This window comes from Aquila chrysaetos, chromosome 9 (genome assembly GCF_900496995.4).
Source record: "Aquila chrysaetos chrysaetos chromosome 9, bAquChr1.4, whole genome shotgun sequence".
NCBI lineage: Eukaryota > Metazoa > Chordata > Aves > Accipitriformes > Accipitridae > Aquila > Aquila chrysaetos.
Window position 1 is genome coordinate 17,460,633 of NC_044012.1, and position 14,019 is coordinate 17,474,651.

The 14,019-nt window shown below is 34.7% G+C and overlaps 1 long non-coding RNA gene across 1 annotated transcript in view; it reads right to left on the minus strand.

Annotated features, from left to right (window-relative positions):
• Window positions 1-13,267, minus strand: part of LOC115345615 — a 94,496-nt gene extending 81,229 nt beyond the window's left edge. Inside the window, exons 1-2 of the long non-coding RNA XR_003924888.2 lie at window positions 13,072-13,267; window positions 4,336-4,477 (exon numbers count right to left, since the gene is read on the minus strand). This is a non-coding gene — a long non-coding RNA (uncharacterized LOC115345615). The remainder of the gene's footprint in view (window positions 1-4,335; window positions 4,478-13,071) is intronic.
• Window positions 13,268-14,019: the final 752 nt, after the last annotated feature.

Here is a 14,019-nt window from a genome sequence, read left to right on the forward strand (position 1 = left end):
CACTGAATTGCATAGATACTGTAGATGTGACTTCTGCCCTACCCCCCCATTTCAACTCAGCAAAATATCTGGAGTTTTGCTACCTTGAGCATATGAATGCTTCCATTAACATCAATGTCAGATTTCAGTCAGTCTTAGGCCATCGCAAATAAGCTAATATAAATATTTGCCCAGCTACAATGTACATGCAAGGGTCAAAGCTGACCAAAGTTGCTTTCAAAACATCATTCCATTGAGCTTAATTATTTCAAGCACTTTCAGCAACTATGATAGAAAACACAATACCCCACTTCCATAACTACTATAGCACCACAATAGAGATGACAATCAAGACCAGGAAAACTGTCATAAACAAGCTGTTTTGAGAAGCTGACAACTTACACAGACTTCCATGACAGAATTCTAAACAGTTTATATCCATATAAATTCTTTCTACATTGAAATATATGGAACAGTGGTATCATCTAAAATTTCTACTGATCTGTTGCTGCTGCCCCTATTACAGAAAACATAAATGTGAATTTAATCATCAGATATAGAGAGTATTTTCTACTCTAAATGAATTATCAAAATAGTAATATGATTCAAAGATACTGAGTCTTTTAAATGTATAAGCTATCACATACAATAGTATTTTTTCAGATTTTTTTTTTAATTGCATAATACAGCTTCCTGTGGTTTTGCCAAAAATATTCATAGCAATACTATCAAGCAATACTTTCAGCAACAAAATTTATTTACCTCCAAAAGATATTCCAGGATTGACAGGAAACAGTCAACAATTCCACATTGGTTTCTAGTCTGTTTATTAGTGCAAATTAATGCTATTCAAGTGTTTCCAGAAAGCCCTGCTCTGCTTATTCCAGAAGGCACATTGACATTCCTTACTGTTTCTACAATAGCACAAACATTGAGACAGATGCTCAATTTTTAAAGCAAAGCACAGGAGACTCTAAAGAAGCAACAGTTCTTAAAAGTCCTATTTGAGAAACAAGGAAAACAAAGTATGTGGGACCCCAACTAAAGTACAAAGGACAACCTGTGTCTGTGCACCTAGACTCTGTGAGCTCAGCGTGCTGGGCTTCAAGATTCCACAGAAGTTTGTGGCCTTCAGTTTAGACTTGGTTAAGGAAGCCCAAAACTGCATTTTAAGTTAAAGGCATCTTTACTAATAAACTCAAGAGAGTATCAAAAATATTTCAGAATTCCCATCACTAGGGTAAATCTCTTATTCAAGTGACCTGAAAAGGTTTCTCATTTCACACCACAGGAACCCTTTCCCTCAACCCCTTCTCCTGTTATGAACTTTTGGAGAACAATATGATTATTTAACTTTTTACCACCCACTAGCATAACAATATGCAGGTTTTCAGCTGCTTCATCTCTTCTTTAATCTTATGGTAGCTGGCATTCATAGAACAGTATCTTAGCTTTTACTTTGACTCTAATCTTTGCTACTTTCCTGAACTCATTTAATTCTTAGCTTTTTTAACTGAGCTTCTCACTGTGCTATCTGACCTCCATGAGCCAGTCATCCTCCTTTTCCATTAGAGTTAGCTCCATGAGAGCTCCAGCCTGATGAACTCTCAGTAGCTTGTTTCATTCTCATCCTTCTTGGCCAATTAAGTGCCTCAGCACTAAAAATCTCTTCTTGCTGATATCCTGAGTTCAAACATTTTCCCAGTATTTGATGTTTTCCCTAAAACTTCATCTCCACAGATTGCCAGATTATGTGAAAACATGGTGGGGAGTTTGGGGGTTGGGTTTTGTTGTCTGGTTGGTGGGGGTTTTTTGGGGGGGCAGGGGGTGGTGGTCATGTTTTGTTGTTGGTTTGGGGTGGCGGGGGTTGCTTTGTTTTTTCTGGGGGGTGGTGGTTTTGTTTTGGGTTGGTTGGGGTTTTTTGTTTGGGGTTTTTTTTGTTGTTTTGGTTTGGTTTTTTTAAGAGGCTTTTCTTGTTCTTCTGGGACTTTCATAAGAAAACTTAGGACTGCAGGCATCGGTGACTGATCATCCTCTGTAATAAAGTGTGCCTTTGGATACAAGGAAAGACTATTTTATCATTCTAAAACATTATTACTATTTTGCATAAGATGTTACAAAATTCATAGAAAACAACTATACAATCATTGCACAGTGCTGACAGTTCCAAGGCATATATAGGTACACACAAATTTAGGCCTAAAAAAAGAAAAGCTCTGATTTGAGGTGGTCTGATCAAACCATTTCAAATGATGTGCTGAAAAAGTGCAGAAAAAAGTGCTTGTGCTGGGAAAAAAAAAAGTTAAAAAAATAATACATCTGTCTTCAGTTCCAGAACAAAGCAGGTAAAGGATACAAGTTTCAAATGTTACATTTGGGTTGGAAAGGACTAGGATTTTTAGAGTGAACACAATTAGTATTGCTCATTCACTGTTTACTAGAGCTTCATTGTTACTATGTTGAATAACAAAAAGATTCTTGTCATTTCCAGCTACTGTTACAATATCACACAGAGCTCAGCTTTCAAACCAAATCTTCTTAATTCAGAAGATGCCTAAGAAAGTGATTTTAGATTTACCTGTCTGGCAGAAAAGAAAAAAGTAGTGTAATGAAGACAGAATGATTTAAAAAGGAACCTAAGGTGGTACCTAGACTGATTCCACTAAAAGCACTCACTTAACCACAACGTTCTCTGGAGTACTCTCAGCGCAATTCTCTCAACTTCTGAAGCAAACATACCTCGTGGGAATAGGTGGAAGCTTGTAGAACTGTATTCAGCTTAATGTAAAATAGACCAGGTTCTGAAGTGCTCCATACGGTCAGGGCTGGTTTACTGAGTTTGTCTTAATGAAAGGAGAATTCTAACATCTGCACATCTTTCAAATTCGCAACTTAATTATGCATCCTATAATTAAACTGTGATAAATAATAGTCAAATGTAGCCAATGAAATGATTGCATATAGATCCATATCTATTTTTAAATTCACCTGATTTTTAACAACAAGCTTTTCTAAGGGCATGTTATTCTGTATTAACTGTGGAGTCTTTGCAGCCTTTTTGTCATCTTTTCTTTGGTAAGGGTACAATTTTTGTGCTATCCTAAAATATAAATAAAATAGAGGAAAAAAAATCTTTACAGTGAATGTTTTGATGTTTAAGTTACCTATCTTTCTCCAGTGGATTCTAGTGATTAATGAATCCCAAATTCACAGATAATTTTTTCCACACCTTTAATTTCACATTCATTCAAGACCTGTTTTGCACCTGAAAATATTTATCTACTTTCCCCCTCACATTCTTCTTCTAGTAACATAAATCTGAGTTCTAAAAAGTCAGCCCTGATATCTTTAAAATAGCACACTTGCTGTGCTCTGGTATATTCTAAGTCTCATGACAACAAATACTAAGTTTCCTAATGCTTTTTACACATAATAATTTTGTTTTTCGTATTTGTTATACCCAGTTCTCCACAAAAGCAGTTCATTGTTCTTAGCTTTCAGAGGAGGCAGCACAACAAAAATCAAACTTATGTACTAGTAAAATGCTTGCTTATATATATATATATATTTATCAACCTTTAAATATTAGGAAAAAATGGTTGTTTTCAGGTAACCTATATTTCTGTATTTCTCTATTTTCTCAGTGCATGCAAATAACTGCTTAAACAGCATCTCTCTTCCACAGACTTATACATTCAAAATTACACCAGATCTACCTTGCAAAGATGTTTGTTGAATACAGTGCTCTCTGCCAACAAAAACCGCCTGAAGATCTGATGAATAACGGTCATGCAAATCGTTAAAAAAAGGCAGAAAGCAATACTATGGTAGAGAACTAGAATCAGCAATATTTTAATACAGTTCTCGTTAAAAAGTGGTTTTCTATAGCTGTCTGCTACCTTTTTGCAAAATGTCTGATGTCTGCCAGTGTACAACTACAAATGAAAGGCCCTTGTCTTCAAAACCCAAACTAGCAGATTTTTTTTGTAATATTAAGGACCTTGAACATGGAGCAGGGAGTAATTCAGTATTTTAATCTACTAAATATTTTAAAGGTTTGTCATCTGCACTTTAATGCCTATCTTTTCACCAGGTGCATAATAGCTTTAACACTGCAAAAGAAGGATCTATACATATCTCTTATGCCATAAAACACTAATCAGTGTAAACTTCAAAGCTTTTACTTGAGAGTGTAAACTTCTAAGAAAGATTAGATAACTACTGAGCAGGTGCAATCCAGGAACAAAAATAGATGGAAATATAAAGCAAGCCAGACAAAGCTGTTGCTAAAAAAAAAATTTCCCTCCATATTAAAGGGGAATGACCATTGCAAAAAAGAAATTAAGAGGTAATTACCACATCTGATAATGATAGCCAAGCATTTTGCAGATATTTCTTCAAAATTTGAGTTCATCATCCAAAGGCAAATAGATTTTGGATTTCACCTTTGCACAAGCAGATCTTGATATTATCTTCTCTTGCAGTCATGTTCAATATTCTACAAAAAAATTAAAACTTAACGATATTCACATTAAAGGGCACAACACACAGTCCTAACTTGCACAATACTTGACAATTTTCTATAAAACATTACAGTTTTATATAAAGCATTCAACACTTGAATTCCAATGCTGTAAAGTTCACTGAAGCCAAAAATTTCATAACTTCATCAAACACATTCAAGTAGCAGTCACACACTGAAGCACTCACAGGCTCCCTGATGAATTAAGGAACCTCCTTAATGGGATTAAGTTCACACTTGGGTATTTCAAGTAAGTACTGTCCATTTCTTACTTTCCATTGTGAACTGGAACTAACCATGATGAGACAAACATAAGCTAAATATACATGGAAACTTTGCTATTTTTGTCTCATGACAATGCATTTCATACACATCCAAACTGAAGAATAGAACAACTTTGCATTTCATGTCATATTTTTCAAACAAAATGTTTTATTGTTCTCATGTGTGATGAAAATGGCCAGGTGGTATCAAAGTGACAGCTTAATATGCAGAAATAAAAGCATAAGCCCACTGCCAGCAATCTCACCAAGATCTGTAGAACTAATCAGTATTAGAAGAGGGTTGTTTACAAAAAGCTAATAGTAATTATGACTTTTTTTTTTTTAAGTGTGCATCTTAATATTTCTGTTTTCCTGAAGTACCACATCCCTTTCCATTGCATGTTAGTACATACTTTTCTCTTTTGCATGTTTGGTTTTGGGGTTTTTTTGTTGGTTTTTTCCTTGTCTTCCAAAATCTCAGAAAGTTTGGCTCAATCAATCATTCAGGCCAATTAGATTGGCTGCTTTGTCACTTACCAAATTCTGTATTACTAAAACATTAGGTATTTATAATGAAGCATCCCTCTTTCTTTGAGAATAAATGGCCTGTTTTCCTGAGCAATGGAGTTGTGCTATCCTTATTACTTCCTTTAACCTGTGAATTTAAATCAGCTATCATAAAAATAAAAGGTGCGGGAAGCAGCTTTGATCAGAAACATTCATTATATTTTGTTTTAGGGAGAACACAGAATTTAGGTAAAAACTCTGAGGAAGCCAACATCTATGTAAGCTATTAAACTGGACAGTTAATTCTGGGCAAAATATGTTTATTTGCAGAGGGCATAGCAGAAGCATATTCTACACTGAAATTCCAGTAAAACTTTTAGAACAGTGTCCGGCGTCTCAGAAATGAGTGTTAGGCTGCTATTTACCGCATAGGAGACAGATTTTAGCAAATTTTGGTCTGTGCAAAAAACACCACCAACATTTGTAACATAGCCATCACATTCGGGTAGATATTTCTTTAGGTACTGTTTGCAGTATCCCATACCTAACAAACTGCCTAGTGCAGCGTTCTCAAACTGCTTTTACAGTATAAGGCTCTGAATAAAGCTGCACTTGAGTCAGCCACTGATGGAGATCCTACAACAAAAAAGAATCTCATGTAAAATCCTATGCATGCTCCCATTGACTGGAGAATTTATAGTGGTTAGTAGACAGTAATACCTTGCTCAAGTAGCTCTTCTCCTGGTGCATATAAACTAATTTAATACATTCACATCAACAACTTATATACCACATCCTTACTACACCACTGCCACTCCATCTTTTCTATTGGAATACTGTCACATTTTCACTTGCAGAGAGTTCTTGGCATTAAACTGGAGAGCACCTGAACCATTATAAAATGAAGGTGCCTGATCTTTCAGTTAAAAACGCTAAAGTACATGTGCAACAACTTAGTGGGAATTATAGATATTTTCTGTATTTTGCTCAGGTAAAGTTATTATCCCCACCTTTGCTTATTCAATCCATTGACAACGTAGCAGTTGTGAACAGATAATTGTATTTCTGGAGTTGTCTACTCATAGCTTACCTGTCTAATATTTTAAATAAAACAGATACATATGTAGCTGGAAAACTATCCAGTCAAATATTTTCAAAAGAACATGTCATCATAGTTTGGTACAAAAAACTTAGAATATTTTTTCTGAGTAGATTTCATTTTTATTCTTAAGATGACATGGAGTATACCAAAACAAACAAGATTACATCATTATGTATTCAACGTACCTGCCATGCAACAACCATCTTATTTTACATCTGACTTTCAAAGTAAACTGAGAATCAAAGCAACATTTATTATTCCCCATAAGATTCCATAGCTTAAAGTAGTTTTTTCATTTGACTCATTTTAGAATTACATATAGAGAGATTTAAATATTTTTTTACCTTCAATTTTAACTACCATAGTAACTTATATTTTACATATAAACCTGGTTCATTTGGAAGCGAGTTCTCAGTATGAAGCATGCAATTCTACACTGCAAGGTCCACAAATTTCATATGCAGAATGTTTCTTAAGAGGAAAAAAGGGAAACAAGAGTCTCCAGCATGTGGTCTTCCAGAAAGAGTCTTTCTTGGGGCCACTCAGGCAGCCATTGCAGAGGTCTGCTTCCACCAAGGGATGGCAGAGGAGCTGCCTAGACCCTCAACGACTGGCAAGTGGTACATGTGAGAAAAGGGCTAGTATACAAAAATCTGGAGCAAGCACCTGCCATTTCAGACTGCTACCAGTCACTAATGGGTACAAGGGCATGGAATGTATCAAAGAAAACAGCAAAGAGGTGAAGGGAATTGTTCCAGTACAAGAAATCTCTAGTTCAAATGAAAGCAAGCATAGATCATATGAGTACTGTTTAGATCTGTATCTCAAATGCATTCATTTTCCTGATTGTGGACAAAGAAACCTGCACGGTTACAACCAAGTCACTTTAGTTTAGAAATGTTATTCATTCCAAATTATATCAAAGTAATTTTGTTCTAGCTTTATATTTCTAGTTGCTAGAAATAAAATAAAAAAAAAAAAAAAAAAAAAAAAAAAAAAAGAATTACTTTGTAGGCAGTGCTTGATACTACTCTTCCCTGGTGGCCGCCACCAGAGATATGAAACAATAGTTCTCACCTTTGCAATGCCAACAAAGCCAACCTAACACAGTGTAAAGCAACAGGCACAATGTGACTTGAGCAAGGACACAATGCAAAAGACAACTTTGCATTGAGGTGGCAATCTAAATCACAAATGTAGGAAACCCTCATTTCTCCATTAAAATAATAAGTGATATAATAATAACTTTGTCTCCTTCTTTCTAAAGGAATAAGCCATTTCCACCCTGTCTGTGAAACGGTCATTCGGTGATGCTGCATAGCTACTGCTACTGAATAGCAAAACCCATCCAACGTTCATTTATTTTGAGTTGTGAAAAAAAGGAAACTAATTAACTCTGAATAATTAAGACATTTATAACGCAAACCTAATGTGTCTATATATGGCCTAAAATTCTTATCCAATATGGTTAATGTGACATACAAATAAGTTATCATTTTTAGCATGGGTTGCTTAATTTATTTTCACTGTTAGATGTCATTTCCTTTTTTGTACCAAATATTTAATATTCTATGAATTAGTCTTATTGATCAGTTACTCTAATTTAGCAGTGTTAAACAAAAAAAAAACCAAACACCTAAACTACAAAACTTTATTTAACGTACTATGTACAAAATAAACCCAGCTACTGTTCATTTTGTGGAACAGGTGTACAAAATAATATCAGATAGAATTAATCAAGACAGAAGGTGGTGTGTAAGCCAATTCACTTCTGAGACATGTCAATAAAAACAGTAAAGCAAGATACTTTGTAGTCTAGCTCTCCTGTTCCATATGAACGACTAGTTTAACTAGGTAAGATAAACTGCTTATTTGCTAGACAGAAGCTTGGTATAATAAGAATAATATGTGCATTAGCTAGATATTTCTATTAAAGCAGTTTGTGCATACATAAAACAGAAAAAAATCTAAAATAGAAAGTATGGCTTGAAAACATTTTTATATGAAAGCTTCTAGTTACAAGCAATGAACTATCTGCAAGTAACAAATGTATGTGGGTTTTTTAAGGAACATATAAACAGTTGTTTTAACAAAGGACACCTGAACAATGAATCATAAGCCCCACTTGTAAACTGGCTGAGGCTATTCCAACATACCTACCTACTCTAAATCCTTGTTCAACAGATAATCAGAAACAAGTTTCGATTAAGAGTTCTACTACAGTAGAAGGGCCTAGAGGTCTAGAAGGAATGTGTTGTTTAAACAAAACTGCAACTAAAACACAGCAGCTCACACAGTAAGGATCCACAAGTAGTCATTAAAGATTTCTGTTGATAACAGAGCTAGTCTTTCCTGAATAAGTTTGCAAGTATTCTGTAGGTTGTTGTTCTCATTTTACCTTACTACCTAGCACATTAGAGACTGAAATTCTCCTTAATAACAACAAGTTATTAGTTGATAGCAAATAAGCTTGCCCTTCCTATGTGCTGACCAGGTCACACAAAGAAGGGGAAGGTGAGTAGCCATATTAAAATGCTTTCACTTCCCCCAAATCCCTCAGGGGAAGGTCCTTACCACTGTGCCAATGAATTTCTTATGGCTACCTCCATCATAAATACTCTGATTAAAATGTAAATTCAACCAACCTATCAGCTTCCCATTAAGAGGACTCTTTAAAAACACCATTAATCAGCTGAGAGATATGTAGTGAAATACCACTTATCAATTCTAACTGCTTATGACAGTTAACAAAGCTTTATATTTGCCCCAAACATGTGCTGATCTATCAATTATGCCAGGGTTCACTCTCACACTAATTGTACATTTTCTTCTCTAATGCATTTTTGCTGTTATCTTATAGGCTAATGAAAGCCAGGAAATCAATACATATAAATTATACATGCAAAGAAGGACTGCTGTGAACATAAAGTTTCTAATTAATTGCACTTGATTAATTTATATCCTTTAATTATCTTGCTAAGCCACAAACAACATAAATATCCTTGCAATCTGGTTATTGCTATGTCAGTCATAAAAAAAAAAAGCAGACACAGTAAATCTATGAAATCCAGCAAATTCTATTGCCAAAAAACATGGTATGGCATAACACATAAATATAACCAGACTTACTCAAGACACCTATGAATAATTTTAGTGTGACAAATTACCACTAAATATGTCTTATAGTTATTTGACTAAGTTTATAATGAAGTTATAACTTTACATGTAGCATACAGGGTAAGCAAAATGCAGGGTTATCATGCAGGATTATGGAGGCTGTTTGTTGTATTTATAAAATAAATTTGCAATACAGATGTAAGTGATATTGACATCTGATTGGTTAGGGTCAGGGACCAAATAATCAATATTCTAAATTAGGGCATCACTGTTTTTCTGCACTTAAGATCACATGGCAATTTGTTTGTAGAGTTATCTGAAAGCCAGAAATGCACACATTCAGGACATAATAATGATAGACCCAACTCTGTGCAGAGTTAAATAAGAGCTATCATACTGCCTTTTGTAAGAGGCATTTGGCCAAATATAAATTCTTCCATTATGTGAGTAGATGCAACTGCAGATTTTTTTTTCCTTTCAAATTTTGTCCACTTTGGTAAACCAACCATATGTCACTGTGCTGAAATCTAATCCTATCAATCCACCAGGTTTGCTCTTTGTCCTACACAACAGCATATTACTGAATATCTGTATCTACAACTTTCATAAATGTGTAAAAAGAAACTGTATCTGTCTACAAGCAGACTCAGACAGAGACCATCTGTCAGTGACTAAAGCTATTCTTTAAAAAAGAAAACATTCATCTGGGATTTGCCCTTTACAGAGTAAACCCACTTAACCTCCCAATAAGATTAACTGTTATTTGTTTCCATTAAACAAAAATGACCATGCTAATATGCATTTAATAGTACTAACAATGAGAAAAACATGAACTTCAACAATTTTAAAATTCTTTAAATTCATAAAACTTGTTATTTCATGACAGCTATTTTACTATTCATAAATAACTTTCATTTTGCATTACAAGCTTTATTCCCTGAAGTCGAGACTAAAAATGAAAAAAAAAAAAAAAAAAAAAAAATCAGGGTAAATATTGAAACTAAGACAGCACGCTCTTGAGTCTGCCACATATTATAGATAGCAATGACTGTATATAAATTAAGTCTGAATAATGCATATAAAAACCCAATACCTTTGGAGCACTGATGATTTTCACCTGTGCCCTCAACATCTAGGCATTTACAAAGAAAGGTATTTAACTAGATTGATTATATGAGGCTGTCTGAGTTAGTGCAACGTAATGGAGACTGTGCTTCTCTCTGCAGCAGCACAAGTCACTGAACCAGCCTGAAGCTATCCTGAAAAATACCTTAATGTCTCTTCCTGGGCTGACAAAACAGAATAGTACTGTCATGTAAGACTCCCTCTTCTACTGTGGAAAAACACAGTAGTAGAAACCTTTAAATGTAGGCAACCCCTTCTCTCCCAATTTTGTCTTTATGCTTTTTTTGTCAGACCAAATTAGTGAGATGTGCAATAGTAATAGAGTATCCTAAAAAAAGAAGGGCTGAAGTGCAAAATCCCTCATAAAATTAATTCCTGGGTCCCCATCTTCCTGTTTTGCTTATAACTCTGCCTCTAAAGTAACCTAGATAAGAACCACAAAAGGTGTGCTCCTTCCCTCAGGGGAAGCCTGAGGAGAGCTCCATAAAGTCTGTTTCCACTGGAGGCATAATTGAAATCTTACTGGAACGAGTGGGAATATATTTACCAGGTTCAGTTAGCTTTGCATCCAACTTTCTTCATTAATGGCAGTGGCACTATACAATCAATAAACATTAAGACAATGCAATCATACAATCATTTTCTCAGTGAGAAATTGGCATATGCTATAAATAAGAATAATTAAATTGATGAGAGGAATCATTATTACAATTCAGTACAGCTAAAAAAATTGTTGCTAAAACAGAGAATCCAGAAAATACCAGCTTTTTCCCCCTCAAACACAAAGTATACTAAGAACCAGAAGCAGAGGAAAAAACCTTAGGCATGCAAATCTTCTCTTCTTATTCTAAGTGTGAATGGTTGATGCATTACTTGAATATATTGTATCTAAGATCCAACACAGGGGGTGTGGGGGGGAAATCTTATCTTATATACAAAGTGTTCTACAGAAGCAGATATTTTTAACTCTGTTTTAGTAGATACTAAATCTAGGTGAAGATGCATCATTAGTCATTTCAAAACTGCTAAAATCTCCTTTCTATTGAACAGGTGGCAAGACCACAACTTTTAAAATAGTGAAATCAATCCTTTGACATTGTTTTTGCTGGCTTCTGACTGTTTCTTCCCTGCTAAGGGAACAGATTCACACTGGCATTGCCCAGTGTTTGTGTACTGTCCATAAAGCTATAGCCGGAGAATGAACTTTGTGTTTTCATTACTTTACAGGAAGAACGGTGAAGAGTGTAATTGAGAAAGGCGAGAATTAACAAGGATCATGTTTAGCTACCAATAAAGTTCTGACATAAGACTTGCCACATGCCGGAAAGTTCCGGCACAGAATACTCAATGGTCACTAATAACTAACTGAAGGCATCAGGAAACTTTCATCCATCCAAAAAACCATCAGTTCATGGAAGGAAAAACTTCGAAGCATATAACTTCCACTAGAGTTCACTGGATTTGTCACTTCAGATATAAAGCACCTAGATAGAAGCAGAGTACTGAGGTTTGACTGCAATTACCTTATCTTTCCTATTTTTAGTGACAGGACCAGATTATTTTAAGTGCATTTTACAGAAAACCCTTCTTTACTGAAATATAAAGACTGTAATAAAGACAATACAATGTTTTGAAACTGTTTTAAATCCTTCACTCAGCTTTGCTTCTGCAGATTTAACATGTAGGGGTTCTAATCTTACTGCTACTAATTAAAGCTTTAGTGTAATTGTGCCAACAGGGTGCTTGGCATAATAATTACTATTGAGAGATTCTGGTGGAGCAGTAACGTGCCCACATAATACAGATATGTCTAATAATATACAGCAGTCACCTTTGTATGTTGACTCTTAAGTTGGATTTTAACCAAGTAAGGGGTTATTTTGCCTTTCTTATAAAGCTCAAAAGGCGTATACATATGTATGATTTAGGTATTCATTTTTTTCCTCTTTGATTCTTTTGAATGTTAATTAGGTAGAAAAAAAACCTAGAAGGCACATTTTATTCCACATCCTTCATAATTTAGTCTAGTTTGGCATGGGAAAACGAACAAAAATGCTTATGTTGGCAGGTCGCACTTCTAATGTAATATCAGACTTTCTTAGGATAACGTCCTCAGCTGCAAAGTTTACCATAATATACAATAAAGTGAACTAAAAACAGAGGATGAGCAAGACTTAAAAAATCTGCATTTAGAAAGCGCTTGTGCTGCATTCCATTACAGTCTCACTGGTTTTGAATAAAATCTTTATGTAACTATTTGAATAAGTCTATTCAGTGAAATACATAAGACTTAAACCTAAGGGACAATGCAGGAACACTAACAAAGATATAAAAGAGCATTTTTGAACAGAAGAGCATTTTTGATTACTTAGTAACATTTACTATCTTACTGTCTAACAAGTTTCAGATAATGAAACTTTGTTAATGATGTAAATCTATAGTGAAAGAACACTTACCAGCATTGAGATGTTTTGTTTGGTTTTGTGTTTTTTACCTCTAGAAATATCAGCTTCAGCCATATAATCATAAAAAAAAACCCCAAAAAACCACAACAAACCCAAAAAAACCCCTCTTAATTACAGGTATTTGTTAAGAAGGAATTCAAAACCAATTTAAACACAAACCCTGCACAATATAATAAAATAAGAAGTAATAGGCCTTTTCAGCCTAACTGTAGAATCTTCTTTTTAAAAAAATGTGAACTCTTTAAAAGAAAATGTACAGCATGGAGCCTGAACCAGAGCTCCATCTAGAACAGACAGGCTTGTTTTTACTGCCCCTTAGCGCTTCCCTTTTAAAGTGACAGGAAACCAATTTCTGATTACAAATCAATAGGTTAGCATGCTACCATCAGACAGTAAATTTAGATGTTGATATGAGACCATAGAAGAGAACAGCAGGAAAGACCACGTGTTGCCATTCTGATGCATACAAAACCCAGTAAACAGTATTGCTTTTCTGCAACTCCATTTTTCCAAGGAACAATTCTTACAGAGTATGTCACATGATGCCTGTTTATCATTTGTGGGTCACCATCAGAATAAAAGCCACAACAAATATATAATATACATAAAGTGCATAAGTTTAAGTCTCAAAAACAAGAACCAGTGAAATGTGTTGTATTAGTTAATATAATGGAAACAAAAAGTATGTATGCTCCTGTCACACAAAATACCTTTTGATGAAGTCTCTTTTTTCTTTAAGCTTTTAAGATAATCTTAGAGAAATCATCAAACTATAAAAAGAAATCAATAAAACAGAAAAGGTTCCCATCACCCCTAAAAAAATCCATAACTTTTGCATTTTAATAGAGACACTACAAGACTATACCAGTCATTTTCTTTCTGATGTGTTCCTTTGATTTCACTCTTATCTCACAGGACTCTTGACTTTCCTGAGAAAGG